The sequence below is a fragment of the Notolepis coatsorum genome (genome assembly GCF_963971535.1).
Source record: "Notolepis coatsorum genome assembly, chromosome: 8".
Classification (NCBI taxonomy): domain Eukaryota; kingdom Metazoa; phylum Chordata; class Actinopteri; order Aulopiformes; family Paralepididae; genus Notolepis; species Notolepis coatsorum.
In genome coordinates this window covers 17703390-17719749 of record NC_140172.1, presented here as the reverse complement: position 1 = coordinate 17719749, position 16360 = coordinate 17703390, and the positions used below count along the sequence as shown (strand labels likewise).

Genomic DNA, 16360 nt, shown 5'->3' with positions numbered 1-16360 from the left:
CCATAGATATAATTCCCTAAGATTCAGGTTGTATAATTACCTCCTGCGTAACCAGAGAATGGACATTCGTTATTGATTTGCCTATGCATACTCCTTTGCCTTACAAGTGCATTCAAAGAATAATGTAAAGTATCCTATGTACCTTTTGCTCCATTAAATACTTGATTAATACCTTTGACTGGAACCGATTTCATTGTGGGAAGTGTTCATCATATTCATATATCGTGTACTGTATGGCCAGTAATTAAAGTACATAAAGCGGTAGTGGTTTAATGATACCATACTTATCAATACAGTCAGGGAATTGTACCCCTCAGAGTCAGTTACACTAACCATAACCAACTTCGAACGAGCGCCTAAGCTTAACCAGTGTAGAAACTTGCGGTCCCACGATTGGGCGTACATGTCACATGACCAGAAATGACCTGGCCAATCAGAGACGCGGAAACGCAGTTATGTTGTAGAAGGCATTCAGGCCTCCGGCGCTGCAGCGCCACGGCACGTTCCCAGCAGTAGCGCGGTTCCTGCTGTGAGTGTGGTCTGCTGCTGCTGCTCGGCGTGGGACCGACATCTGAGCCCCGTCCTCCTGGTGATGGAGGCTCGTCAGGTAGTGACTGAAATGTGTTTTCTAGCTGCATGTAGAGAGTGTTTGAGGGGAGTTCTCCTCTTACTGTGTTGTTAGCAGCGTCCACAGCGGCTGCTTATCGTCCTGGTGGTTGATGTTGGCCTAGTTAGCAGAGCCAGCCATTAGCTCTCTCTCTCGTTTGGTTTATTTGTTTTCGGTCTTGCTCCACGTTCATTCCAATAGTTATTTTCGATACTGTTATCTGGTATATTTCGGTAGTTTTCCTTCTGTAGCTGGAGCTAGTGTTAGCTTAGCTGGTACAGCTGTATCTCGGCCTAGTGTTAGCTTAGCTTGTCTCACCGTTAGCCTCTTGTCTCACCGTGCCCATGGTATCGTCGTCTCTCTTCTTTTCGTTTCGAGCCCGACACTAGTCTGTAGATGTCCACAGTAGTCTTTCTCTTCGGTTCAAATAACAAACTCAGCAAGACCGACGGCTTCTCAGTTACAGTGGGTGACAATATTGTCACAAGGAAAGATGAAATTACCTACCTGGGTTCCATCCTAGAGGCTAATCTCTCCTGTGACAAAATGGCATCCAATGTAATAAAAAAAGTCAACCAACGAACTCGATTCTTGTACCGGATCTCCTCTCTGGTAAACAAGAACACCCTGAAGACTCTGGCAGGAGCACTCATTCAGGGGTACTACGACTATGCTTGCACCTCATGGTACCAAAGCACCTCAAAGGCGCTAAAAACAAAATTACAAACATCTCAAAACAAACTGGTCAGACTACTGCTTGACCTTACTCCTAGAACCCACCTCACCCCTGCCCACTTTGACAACCTAGGATGGCTTAGAGTAGACGACAGAGTACAACAACTTGCAATGGGCCTGGTCTACCAAGATACACTACACGACCAAGGTACCCATGTACATGTCAAAATACTTCCCAAAGGTCAGTGAATACCACGATCACAACACCAGAGGGAGCTCCACAAATCATGTTAAACCCAGATTCGGCTCAAATAAGGGACTAAACACGTTTCGCAATTATGCCACATCAATGTGGAACGCCCTACCCAAAGCTGTAAAGGAATGTGGATCACTACCCACTTTCAAAACCTCTCTCAAGGGACACCTACGGGAGACTGCAATTCAACACTGGCCCCTGTAAATATCCTAACCCAACCCCCTCCAATGTACAGTCATTTACCTAGTATGGTTTTGTCAATAGTTCAATGTACAATTGTGTTTGTTTGTACAGTGTCTCCTCCCCCCCCCCCCTCAATGTACAGTGTTACTTGTTTATACAGTGTGCCCCCCGCCCCCCCCCCCCCCCAACCACCTCCAATGTAAATTACCCAGTATGGTTGTCAATATCCCAATGTACCCAACCCCCCCCACCCAACCTCCTCCAATGTACAGTTTCTACGTCAAATGTATATACTCCCTTTTCTTGACTCCTTCTGTATCACAAACAGTACTGTATTTGCAAATCTGGTATGTCATAAATGTATAGATGTAGCAGTACTGACTATCTGTATGTCATGTATGTCATATATGTCTATATGAATTGAAAATGGGGGACCCTGATGGAAACAAGACAAACGTCTTTCTCAGGTCTGCATCCCCTTAACAATTGTATGTATTGAGCCGTACTGTATTGTACCCATTCTGCAATCTGTTAAATAAAGTATTCATTCATTCATTTACAGGGGGACACTGGTCTGTAGATGTCCACAGTAGTCTTTACAGTGGGACACACACTGGTCTGTAGATGTCACACACTTAGTCTTTACAGGGGGACATATCCGCAGGGTTTGATTGATTTGATTGATTGAAAAGTTTATTAACATATTGCAGAATGGGTACAGTTCAGCTCAATACATACAATTGTTAAGGGGATGCAGACCAGAGAAAGACTTTCGTCTTGTTTACATCAGAGTCCCCCATTTTCAATTCATCATAACATATATGACACACACGACATACAGATAGATTAGACAGTACTGCTACATCTATACATTTATGACATACCAGATTTGCAAATACAGTACTGTTTGTGATACAAAAAGTGTCCAGAAAAAGAGTGTACATTTGACGTAGAAATTGTACATTGGAGATGGTTAGGTGGGTGGGGGGGGACACTGTACACTGTACATTGGAATACTGACAAAGCCATACTTGGTCATTTACTGTACAACTGGGTTAGGACATTTGTAGGGGCCAGTTTCGAATTGCAGTCTCCCGTAGGTGTTCTTTGAGAGTGTTTTTGAAAGTGGGTAGTGATTCACATTCCTTTACAGCTTTGGGTAGGGCGTTCCATAGCCCCTTTCGTGACTTTCGGTTTGCAAGCCTGTGGCTTTTGTGACCGGAGTCACTTGCCCACCCGCCCCGATCACCCAGTAGAGAAACGACCAAGCGCCGTCAAGGGGCTCGCGGTGTGTCAAGAATACATCAGATCTGAATTTCAAAGATACCCAGCGTACAATATGGGTCCAACACAGCTCCACTCATGGGGCTAGGCGGAGCAGCTAGTGGGTTAAGTTCCAGAGAGGTGTCTGGGAACTACAATCTACCATAGCACGTCTTTAAAGAACATTAATGCAGCAGTTGAGCAGCGTTGGTGTAGCATTTATGTAAAAAATAGCAGCAGTAGTGAAAATTAATATTAGATTGTGAACTGCCCCCGGCTGTCTTCATCTGGTATGTCTTCTAAGGTGTCATTTGCGTTAACAATACTGTAACCGAGATATTTAGAATAGAATAGAAATACTTTTATTCATCACGAGGGACATTTGGCACTACAAATCGCTCACAGTAAACATTTAGGTAAACAAAAACAAGTCACGAATAAAAATAAGCCTAAAGAATAAAATACGGTCCGGGATATACATTTCCTATGTTACATTCTAATATAAAATATACAGTAAGTGTAAAATTCTACTATGTTGGTTTAAAAGTAAAAGTCCAGGAAGATAGTACTGTCACTCTGTGCTCAGTGATGCAGTGAGGCACAGTGATGCGTTATAAAGTCTGATGGCTGTTGGAATGAAGGACTTCCTGTGCCGTTCAGTGCTACATCTTGGTAGTCTTAGTCTAGCACTGAACGTGCTCCTTCTCTCAGCCAAGTCTGTGTATTGGGTATTTGAACCCGTGACCATAGGATCCACAGGCAGCCGCACTAACCAGTTGAGCAAAAGAGTCCGACCCGTTAGCAGGTGCTGGTTGACTGCTACCGACTCATCCGTAGTTTACTGAGGGTATGTTAAATTACAGGTAATCTCTCTGTGGTGTGCGTGGGCTGAACGAACAACATCCAACCCTTAGTTTGAGCAAGTTATATTTTGGGGGGTGAACTTAGTTTTGAATTCCACATGCCAAAAAAAAGTTCCCTGCGTGTGTTCCGTTAGTCGGCAACCTGCGGCTCCGGAGCCACATGCGGCTCTTTAGCCAATCACCTGCGGCTCCCTGGCCAAATGTATTATTTTTTATTTTATAAATCTCTTATTTTGGATGGATGTCATACTTGTGGTGATTAAGGATGTTATTATTACTTTGCACCACTAGGTGTCAGTATGATAGGTTCTGATAAGTAGAACCATAGATATCTATGAGTAGAACAACCATCAAGTACGAACGACCATCTTTGGATTACCTGCATGATAACATGTAACATGTGCTGTGGTAGTACATTTACATTTACATTTAGTCATTTAGCTGACGCTTTTATCCAAAGCGACTTACAAGTTCTGTACGACAAGCCATCAGGAAGGGCACAACTCTATCAGCTGAGCAACAATGTTCATCAAAGTGTTGAGTGCTACAGTGTAGGTTAGTTTATTAGGACAAGTGCATGACAGTACGGTTAGTTAGGGTTAGATTTTTTTTTATTATAGTAAAATAAGTAAAATAAAGTACTGGTGTTCATGAGCAAGGACTCAACTCATAATTGAACCACCGAACAAAACAATACTGTGACACTGAAATGAACAAATATTTCATCAACTAAAATATTTAGTAAAAAAAAAAATATTTCATCAACTAAAATATACAGTACGTCACACCCCGCGCCTCTCCCTGCCATCTGCAAGTGGCTAATCTTGAGTTTCCGACCCCCCCAGTAAGCTAACCATGGAAATGTGGGGTATGCTTGGGGATATATAAAACGTTATACACTGTGTTATCTTCATTTTAAGGCTATGTGTCCACTTAAGCCTTTTTTTCAAGGCGGACCGCTTTGAAAAAAGAAGAAAAAAAAGCTTCTAGCGTTTTTCTGAGTCTCCCCAGAGCTCGCGCCAGCCGCGGCTCCGCCCCTTCCTCGATGAGTTACATTGATGAGCGCGCTCCTTTCGAAAAAAGTTGAACTAGTTTTAGGGATGGGTATCGTTAGGATTTTATCGATACTACTACTCTTATCGATACTGCTTAACGGTTCGGTACTTTATCGATACTCTTATCGGTTCTTTTAGATTATTATTTAAATATATTTAAATTTAAAAAAAAATTATAAATTATTATTTGAACGGCTTAAGGCTATATCTGTACTTGATATTTGTTTGTTGTGTTGCATATTTGAAATAAACTTCAATCAAATCAAACCCCCCCCTCTTAAAAAACAAAAACCTGTGTTTAACCTGGCCATCTATAAAACATCATGCTAAAACTGTGAAACAAATGTCCTACTCCCCTAAAGAAAGAAATACATAGCAAACATGACTCAGTTATGCAATAGTGCTGCTGCTTTTTATTTTGTTAAAATCTTTTAGTTAATAAGACTACAAAATGACTACAACGATTTCACGACGTTTTCCTGTCCACGCCGGAAGTGCATCGGATACCTACCTTAACGTTAAATTTTCAACAACGGAACAGATTGTTGCTAATTAAACACTTCATGGAAACGGAGTAACGTTAACGCTATGTCGAGTTCATACGTGTAGTGTAGTATGAACTCGGCGAGTCGGCATAACGTTAACGTTAGTCAGTTTCAGTGTTGCTGGATGGTACACTCTATTAGCTCCGTAGCTAACGTAGCTAGCCACGTTAACGTTAAATGTTCAACAACAGAACAGATTGCTGCTAATTAAACACTTCATGGAAAAGAAACGGATTAACGTTATCGCTATGTCGAGTTCATAAGTGTAGTATAGTATGAACTCGGCGAGTCGGCATAACGTTAACGTTGTTGCTGGATGGTACACTCTATTAGCTCCGTAGCTAACGTAGCTAGCCACGTTAACGTTAAATTTTCAACAACAGATTGCTGCTAATTAAACACTTCATGGAAACGGAGTAACGTTAACGCTATGTCGAGTTCATACGTGTAGTGTAGTATGAACTCGGCATAACGTTAACGTTAGAGTGTACCATCCAGCAACACTGAAACTGACTATTAGCTCCGTAGCTAGCCACGGACAGGCACCTCCAGTCCCTACCCGTGTATGTGTGAGTGTGAGCGGCTCGCGACAAGTGTGTGTAATGGCTTGCTGCGGCTCGCTTCTCGTGCAGAGACAGAGAGAGGAGAGATAGTTTGCAACGTTTAAATTCCTGGAAAAAAAACCTCATAATAATAATACTTTCTCGAGTATCGATAGCAGTACCGATAACGTCGGAGCTTATTAATACTCCGGTTTTTTCTAATTCAGTACCGGTTCCCGTTTAGAACCGGGGTCCGGGGGGCATCCCTAACTAGTTTCAACTTTATGAGCTGGGAGCGCTCCGCCAAAAACGCTGCCGTCGAGAGCTCATAAAACGCGAGGCGCGGCTCTGGGAAGAGGAGCGCGCCTGATGTTCTCCAGCATAGAAATGAATGACAGAAAGGAGCTGACAACTCATAAAACGTCGGCTATGGACACAAGCCCTAAGGGTAAATAGGTTGTGCAAGATTGCTCCACTTCTACAAGGCCATTTGCATGTTCTTGGTATCTAGGGACATCTATGGACCTCAGGGAATGTATTCAGAGTGTCAGAAATATTGTGTCTGTTACTATGCTTCAGTAAATTGTAGGGTTTTTCGATTATTTCAATGGCTTTATGATTTAATCTGTTGATTTGATTGATTAGTCGGTTAATTAAACTATTAATTTGCCAGAAAAAACTATTTATTCTATTTGTAATTAGCAATTAGCCTGGGCTGCGCTGCACTATTCTTGCTAAAATGTGAATCACAATTTCTCCCTAAGAATTGAAATCATGATTCTCTCCCACGATTCTTATTTTTTCAATAAAAACATTTATTGCACTTTCTTTTGTATATGAAAGTGCTTGACTTAAACATAACGTATATGAAAGTGCTTGACTTAAACATAACGTATATGAAAGTGCTTGACTTAAACATAACGTATATTAAAGTGCTTGACTTAAACGTCTCTTGTAACATACAAAATAACTCGAGTCTCTTTTCCTCTTATTCTAGAACACTTAATCAAAGTGATTCACTTAAAATGCTGCTGAACATAAAAAAATAGAATGTAAAGTTGATGAATAAACTTTGGTGTGATTGCTTCAGCAGTAATGAATGTAACGTGACATGAGTAATTAGGGGTGTAACGATGCAACCTCACAACGATTAATTTCGATTCCGATTATTCAGGCAACGATTCAATGCATCATGAAATCTCTTCATTTAACCACGATTCGATTAGATTAATTTTCTATACATTTTCTATCAGTTAATTCCCCAAAAAAATTTGAATACACAAATGTGGCTGGGGGAACTGATTCACTCACAGGGAGCGAAATTAACTTTTTGACTCACCGGCCAGTGGCGGGTAGATGGGAAGAATCTACCCGCCAAGCATATTTCTTACCTGCCAAATTTTTTTTGATTAAAAAAAAATATATATATATATATTTTATATACATTTTTTTTAAATAAAATATATATTATATAATCATACTTGTAGTTGTATTATCTGCGAGACATCGCCACCACGCAATAAGTCAAAATGCTCGCTATCTGCAAACAGCTCCACTGTCTGTGTGTACTCTAGTAGCCTCCAGCTCCAAAAAGGATTCTCCTGTGCTGCAGCGGGACCCTATACTAATACTCTACATTCAGCATGCAAGGATTCTCCGGCGCTGCAGCTGGGCCCTATTGGTATAATGTTCGGGTTCTTTGGTCAAATCACATTCAACATGCCCTCAGCTACAATACGCATTGAATCAATGTTATAAGACATTGATATCAGGAGCTATCTGTAGCTACTGCTAGCCCGCTAGGTAACGTTAAGACAATTTAGTTTACTGGGACATATAGATCTAACGTGAGCTAGCTAACGTGAGCTAGCTAACGAGGGAATGGAGGTATTATGCACTCGAGTCGACTATTGCTGGAGCATTTGTTGATATCAGTAGCTAGCCAGCTAGATACCGTTAGACAATGCCTCGTCATGTATTAAACTAAAAGTGAATAGTTGACTGGGTCATTGTTTAAACAGTAACGGTAGCTCATGGAGGTCCGGTCTAGACTAGAGCAGACTGCCTCTGTGTTGATAGGAGCAGAAGCCAATAGTATCGCGCTGCAGGGCTGGGCGGATATGACTCGTTGCCACGGTTTCTTTCAAAATAAGAGTATCATACGAACTGAATGCTGCTAACTGCCGGAGCAGGGAGCGAAATTAACTTTTTGACTCACCGGCCAGTGGCGGGTAGATGGGAAGAGTCTACCCGCCAAGCATATTTCTTACCTGCCAATATATATTTTATATATACAATTTTTTTTTAAATAAAATATATATTATATAATCATACTTGTAGTTGTATTATCTGCGAGACATCGCCACCACGCAATAAGTCAAAATGCTTGCTATCTGCAAACAGCTCCACTGTCTGTTTTGGCTGTGTTGCTCTTCTAGAAAAATAATCCTTTCAGGGTTGCCTATTGAAATACTGTACACTTTCCTACTGTACACTTTCCTGATTAATTGAAATGGGGGACCCTGATGTAAACAAGACGAAAGTCTTTCTCTGGTCTGCATCCCCTTAACAATTGTGTGTATTGAGCTGTACTGTATTGTACCCATTCTGCAATCTGTTAATAAAGTTTTCAATCAATCAATCAATCACACCTCCAGTACAGAAACATTGTTTGAGTTTGCGTGTCAGGTAGACCATTGATTGACAGTCGAGTCTGCCAATTACATCACATCGCTTGCACTCCGGTGCTGCAGCTGGACCCATTGCCCACCTCTGCTGTTGATAACGCTAGCCAAGTTATTATACACACAGATACACAGTGGGCCAGTGACTTTGGTGTAGGGGTGTAACAATGCATCGATCCTAAGGGGGAAATTCAACTGCATCGATTTGAAAATGTTAGAATAGATTATCGCAATTTTAATGTGTACACGTTATGTTATTATTGTCATGTCCGTTACAGCCAACACACCGACATACGCTACTGCATCAACGTTATGATTAACAAAGCAAGGCATTCGTTTTGTTGCATTAACGTTATATTACTATTGCTATCGATAAATCTATGTGTTCTAAAATCTATTGCTATTGGTAAGAGAGACTATAATAAGTTGGTGTCTCGGAAAACGAGAGCCCTGATCGCGGAGTTTCAGGAAGTAAACAAGAAAAATGAGGGCTTCCGATTGGTCATTTGCTTTATTTCCCATGAAACCAGTCACTTCACTCTACTGTGATTGGACCGTTGGCTTGAGTGCAATGTGGGACTTGTAGTTTTTTAACGATCTTGCAGCGGAGGAAAAAAAAGACGAGAGAGGCTATAATCTGTATTCGCACAGCGTGCGCGTAATTTTTACCGTTCGCATACAAATATTTTTAGGGGCCTGCTTATGAACTACACGTCTACACGCCACACGGCGGGCAGCCCTCTAAGTGTCATGCGCCAAAGGTAAAAACAGACCGCCCCTGGCGGGCGGCGGGCTTTAGTTTCGGTCCCTGTGCCGGAGCCATCGATATTATGACTGGAACTGCGCTTGGAGCGGAACTGAGACCCGCACATATTTTCAAAATAAGAGTATCGTTATGAACTACACGTCTACACGCCACACGGCGGGCAGACACCCCAGTGGCAAGCGCCAAAGGTAAAAACTGAGCGCCCCTGGCGGGCGGCAGGCTTTAATTTCGCCCCCTGTTCACTCAGCATGAATGGACTATAGGTCAATAAAAACAACACACAAAAAAATATATATACATTTTTTATTTTTATTTTATTTAGATTAATTTAGATTATAATCGATTCTAACATATTAAAATCGATTAATCTATTCTAAAATATTCAAATCGATTAATCGATTCTAACACATTATAATCGATGCATTTCGATTAATTGATGCATCGTTACACCCTTATGAGTAATGTAACGTGATTATTTGTTATTTAAATGTATTTGAAATAGTGATGCACGATATATCGGCCGCCGATATAATATCGGCCGATATGGCCGTTTTTTTACACATCGGTATCGGACCGATATCAAGATAGGACCGATATTAAAAAAAAAAAAAAAAACTTTTTTTTTTTTTTTTTTTTTTTATCTTTTTTTTTTTTTTTTACATGTTTTGGCCTTAAATAGTTACAAAATATCAGTCATTTCTGAAAATAAGTTACAAAAGTAAAAAAATTATGCGTTTTGGAAAATAGCTCTTTATTTGATTATCATAAAAAAGTGTTTTCTATACAGAGATATCGACATCGGTAAATATCGGTATCGGCCAGAACAGCAATATTAATATCGGTTATCGGTATCGGCCACAATTTTCACATCGGTGCATCACTAATTTGAAATAATGTAATCTTATTGAGCTCTCCTTTCTAAATTTTTGTTTTAAGTTTGTATGGTTTGAAGTAACAGCAGAGGGCGCAATAAATGACTTTGCTTTTTCAATGTCATGCATCACTCTCCCAGCAGCTTTCTGTGGGGGGCAGGTGTGGAAGTAACGTTATCAGCAGGCTGACTGATTATGGCGATGTGTGTGTCGCCCTCCCTGCCACAGGAGATACATATTTTTTATTTATTTTGTATTACAAAATAATGACATATGATAAATATAATAACTTAAAAAAAATTCAATCAGCCGCAGTATCTAATTTTGTTCCGGAATGAATCTCAGAATCACTGTCTTGACACTCCATGGGCGACTTCTCTCTGTCTGCCGATCGCCCCTCAGTCCTCTCGTACATTCATGTGTTTGCATTTTCTTTTTCAAACGCCACAACCTTCAATGCATTTCTATGGGTTGTTTTAGTGCAAGCCCTTACATGCTTTCGTCATACGCAAGCAGGGAACAAAATAAGTACTTGCCCAGTGTCATTGGCTTGTAGATTTAATGTTTGGCGGCTAGATATTAAGGTCTGCCCGCCACCTGGCGGCTAACAAAATCCACTGCATGGGTCGGCTGTGCTCGGCGTCAATATGATGCGGGAGTGGTGAGTTGAAACTGTGTGTGTGTGTGTGTCACGTGTCCGTTCTAATGTTTACACAAACAATGAACCTTTAAATGTAAATGAGATGCGCTCTGCTCACGAGGTCAAGTTTGTAACATGATACGCACATGAGGTCTTACATCACCCGTTCTTTAGCCTACAAGAAAACCCTGCAATCGCGTTTTTGATTTTGCTCTGATATTTTACTATTTCGCATTTGATTTGACCAAATATGTGGAGGCATATTCCCTGCAACAGGTTCAAAGATAACTTCACATTTATTGGCAATTGTGTTGACAAAATGCAACCCTGCTCAGCTACGGAGAATCAGTGCTCTCTCTCTAGACTAGAAAGGTGCACTCAGTAGAGCACAGATGTCCGCCAGGGCGGCAGCCACACATAATAATAATAATAATAATAATAATAATAATAATAATAATAATAATAATAATAATAATAATAATAATAATATAATAATAATAATAATAATAATAATAATAATAATAATAATAATAATAATAATAATAATAGATTGGATTTGTAATGCACTTTTTGTTCACTGGGATCCCAAAGTGCTACACTACTAGGGGTGGGACGATACATCGATCCAGATCGATACATCGATGTAATTATCAACAATCGAATCGGATCGATGCGATGTAATAAGATCGATTCATATCGATACTCTTATTTTGAAAATCCTGTGGCGAGTCTCATATCCGCCCAAGAACAACAGCAGTAGCTCCGTGTGTGTAGACGTTACAGCATAGCATTCTCCCTTTCTGTGTGTGTGTGCGCGCGCGCGTCTTTGGAAAGACCAGATGAGGTCAGAGGAGTTTGATGTTTAAATGTTATTTAAACATAAACAATATAATACATAATAAATGTAGGCCTATACATGATCATGCAACATCAACAAATTGTTGTAGGAACGGTTTGGGAGAGGGAGGTTGTGAGTTTTGAGTTCCAAAAAATGTAGCTTAAAGTTTAAAGCTCAATATATAAAAACGTGGCACTTTACAGTGAACAGGAGGTCTATTTGTATTAAAAACAATAGATTGATTTTCCTTTAAATGTCTGGAAGAGCTCAAAAATACAAATGTCAAATGATATTTTCATTACCTTTTTTTTGTTGATCTAAATGTTACTGATTGTGTTAAATGGGCATATGATATCATCTCATATCGATCGCAGGCACCTGAATCTAATCGTATCGTATTGTATCGTGAGAGACTTTGTGATATCGGCAAATATCGTATCGTTGTCCAAAGAATCGATATCGTATCGTATCATGATGAAACTGGTGATTCCCACCCCTATACACTACATGGTTAAAACTAGAGATGTTCCGATACCATTTTTCCCTTTCCGATCCGATTCCGATACCTAAGCTTTGGGTATCGGCCGATACCGATATTTATCCGATACCAGTGCATAAAAAAAAATTAAAAAAAAATTATATAAATTATACTTTTTTTTTTTTTTTTCAGATACTGTTATACTGTTTTTTAGTAATAACTAGAACGTATGGTATTTATTCAACAACAGGTGATTGTATAGATTTGTATTAGTATCATTAATCAATGAGTATGGGCTGCAGCACTGCAGATATACCCTACTCCAATGATCCACACGGAAATTAAACGGTGTTGCACTCGCTACTCAGTGGCTCTGCAGATATACCCTATTCAGTCTGTAAACTAGTGGCAGATAGAACGTTCATGTTGTGGTTTTTGATGCAAAATAAATATTCAACATTCTCTTTTGAAACTCCGCCTCAGACTCTTATCCTTTGGCACTTGCTGTACTTTGCTTGCAGGTCTGCAGCCATTATTGCTGGATTATGTGAATAGCACCAACTTTAGACACGGTAACGTTATCAAGCTAAGCTAACTGACCTAGCTCGCCTTCCCGCATCGACATTAAGATAACGTTAGTAATAGTCAGCTAACGCTAGTCCGTAGCTACTTAACTTAAATACAATTCACCGTGGGTGCATTATTGTTGATAGACGGTAACGGACAGTGTTAGGTCCTGGAGAAAGGACAGGCGATCATCTGATTTGATGTAACGTTAAAAGCGGATGTTGTTCCAACTAGCTATCTTTCCAGCTAATGCTATCATAACACCAGCCAAACACATCCCGATTCCCGTCCGAGCTCCCCGTCACACCGCACTGTCGGGGACAATGGAATTTAAGAAAGTGTATCTGCTGTTAAAATGACAGCATCACACTTTAAAACATGTTCATTTTATAATCCTCACTCTCCGCAGGACTCGGCAGGAGATAAATTACATCATGGGATCGGAGGCTAGAATTTACGTGTACTCGCCGATACCGATACTAGCATTTTAGGCAGTATCGGCGGCATTTCCGATACTAGTATCGGTATCGGAACAACTCTAGTTAAAACAGTTAAAAAAATTGAAATAAAATAGTTATTAGTAAAACAAATAAAATACAGAATAAAAATAAGATAAAAATAGAACATAGTTAATTAAAAACATAGTATAAACAGACAATTTAAAAACAAAAGCGCAATAAAATTAAAAGGCCTTTTTGAACAGGTAGGTTTTCAGGCCTGCCTTCTCTCTCTATCTATCTATCTATCTATCTATCTATCTATCTATCTATCTATCTATCTATCTATCTATCTATCTATCTATCTATCTATCTACCTCTACCTCTACCTCTACCTCTACCTCTACCTCTACCTCTACCTCTCTCTCTCTCTCTCTCTCTCTCTCTCTGTTAAATGATTTAAAGTGGCCAAACGTTACAATATAAATACTAATTGGATTTTTGGCTGGTAAAAAATCTGCCTGGCTCGTAGTTTTTTAAATCTACCAGCCAAATGGCTGGTAAGTCAAAAAGTTAAGTTTGTTCCCTGTACGCAAGTCACACTACTAGGCTGAGCGCTTGGCATTCGTTTGACATCACGCCAACCAGGAAATAACTAACGCTAATAGGTGTTGACTTGTTGTCGTAAATTGATAATAATCACAAGATGCATTCAGTGCTGGATCTAACTAAATAGATTTATAGACACATTTATGGAAAGTTCAAGTCCGAACCACAAAGCTTCTGGAAGGCTTAGCGTGACACGCGACGGCTCTTCCAATTCGTATGCAATGTTCTACCGGCGGCAAAAGAAAGTGAGTCTCAGCCTCTGCGTTATGATATGAAAATGTAATTGTAGTGCGGTCAGACCCGGATAAAGGTTGTCTTTTCCCTATATTTTCTTCTCTTGAGTGCTTCGTTTACATGTTAAATTCACAACGATTTTATTCTGGGGGAATGGGGTTTACAAACATGTCACCTTTTTCACCTCTTATCAGTTTGCAGGTCTGGTTATATACTGTAGTTACTAGGGGTGGGAATCGCCAGAGACCTCACGATACGATACTATCGTGATACTTGCGTCACGATACGATAGTATCGCGATACTAAATGTATCGCGATACGCTGAGTATTGCGATATTAATATTGCGATTTATTTTATTTTTATTAAATGTATTTACTTTTTCAACTGCAAAAGTAAAACTTTGTCAACATGTTTTATCTAATAAAATAAAGTTCAGTCTGTCCATCTCACTTCAATCATTTTTATTGCAGAACATGGTATTTTCTCAAGCAGACAGATGTAAACACTGTAATCTGTGTTGCATGTACCTAACAAACTGAACTGTTTGTATTACAGTCATATTCCAACTTAACTGAATGCACATGTGTGTGTGTGTGTGTGGACTACTGTACTATTACAGGTATTGAAATGAACAATGCAACTTCCTTATAATTTTTTTTAATTTATTTTAATTTATGAATAATTAAATATCGATACTTGCCGTCCCTGTATCGATACAGTATCGCCACGCAAAGTATTGCGATCCTACTATGTATCGATTCCCCCCCCCCACCCCTAGTATTTACTGAAACTGATTGAATATGGCACCGCCCCACCTCGAATATTTTTTCACCAGCCGCCACTGGTTATCAGATGCAATGATGGCAACGTGTGTAACGTAAATGTTGAATTAATAGCATGTTTTGCTTTACATCGTGTAAGTGTGATTGATATCGCAACTGGGATTGTTCCGAAGCAAATAAGTCAACACGTGAATGCAGCGTGACGTGAATGCATAGGGGAATAGGAGCGAGTGTTTTAATGCAACTGATCTCCATTTTGACAAATACATCAGAATCGTCGTCATTTAGAAATGAGATCGCATAGATGTATGACTCGAGATCGCGATTTTATCGTGCAGCCCTATTTGCAATTGAATATTTTAAAATGTTTTACTAGTATCCTCATGTCACATGGGTAGTTGCATCTTTGACACCACTTACTGAATACCCAGAGTAGGAGATGACGTTTATTTATGTCTATAAATGCTGTGTAGTGTGGATGCCTAGTACTGTACATGAGTAGGGTGAGTAACCTACACGCCATTACTGCTTTCTATCTATTGACTGATTATAGCTACTTTATTATCTTGAAATAATATAACGGCGAACAGGTGCTATTTTCAGATGTTAGCTCTGTGTTTGATACTGTTCGCCCTCACCTGCTTGTCCAGAAGCTTATGGGGATAAACCCCTCAATAATCAAATGGTTCTATTCTCTTCTTACCAACAGGACACAACAAGTCAAGGTGAATGACACACTCTCTGAGGTCAAATTCTGCAGCACCGGGGTGCCTCAAGGTGCGGTGAGCTCCCCTCTCCTATTTACACTGTACACTAGGGGTGGACGGTATAAACGGTATACGGTATAAACGGTATGAATTTGCTCTACGGTATGGATTTTGAGTATACCGTGTAACCGGTAGTGCAGCTCTAAAATAGCAATGACGTCATGTAACCACAGCGCGACTATTTCACTGGCATTTGCCCCTAAAAATAGATAGAATTAGTCATAGATAATAGATATGTGCGAACTGGAAAAAGTTATTTAGGAGGCTTCGCGCAGTGGGCGTGCCAGCCCCTACCGCACGCATGTAAACACGGGTCTAGTAGTCTAGTGGGACGGGACACGGGAGCTGTCGGCGTCTCCCTGAGCTAACGTTAGCCTAGCTACCGTTACAAAATGACCCAGTCAACTATTCACTTTTAGTTTAATACATGATGGGGCATTGTCTAACCGAACGGTATCTAGTCGGCCAGCTACCGATAGCTCCTGACATCAACAAACGCTCCACAAAGTCTAGTACTAGAGACGTGTATGCTACCTGTTAGCTCACGTTAACACAAGTTAGTTCACCGTTCAAAACGAAATGTCCCATTGAACTAAATAATTCACTGAGGCGTTGTATTAACGTTATATATGCAGTAGCTACAGATAGCTCATGATATCAATGTCTTATAACACTGATTCGATGCGTATTCGAGCT

At 40.1% G+C, this 16360-nt stretch overlaps 1 protein-coding gene across 1 annotated transcript in view; it reads left to right on the top strand.

Moving 5' to 3' along the window:
- Window positions 1–533: 533 nt before the first annotated feature.
- LOC311233323 (uncharacterized protein) overlaps window positions 534–16360 on the top strand; it is a 46933-nt gene continuing 31106 nt past the window's right edge. The window contains exon 1 of the mRNA XM_084320285.1: window positions 534–607. The gene's annotated coding sequence lies outside the window, so the exon portion shown is untranslated. The remainder of the gene's footprint in view (window positions 608–16360) is intronic.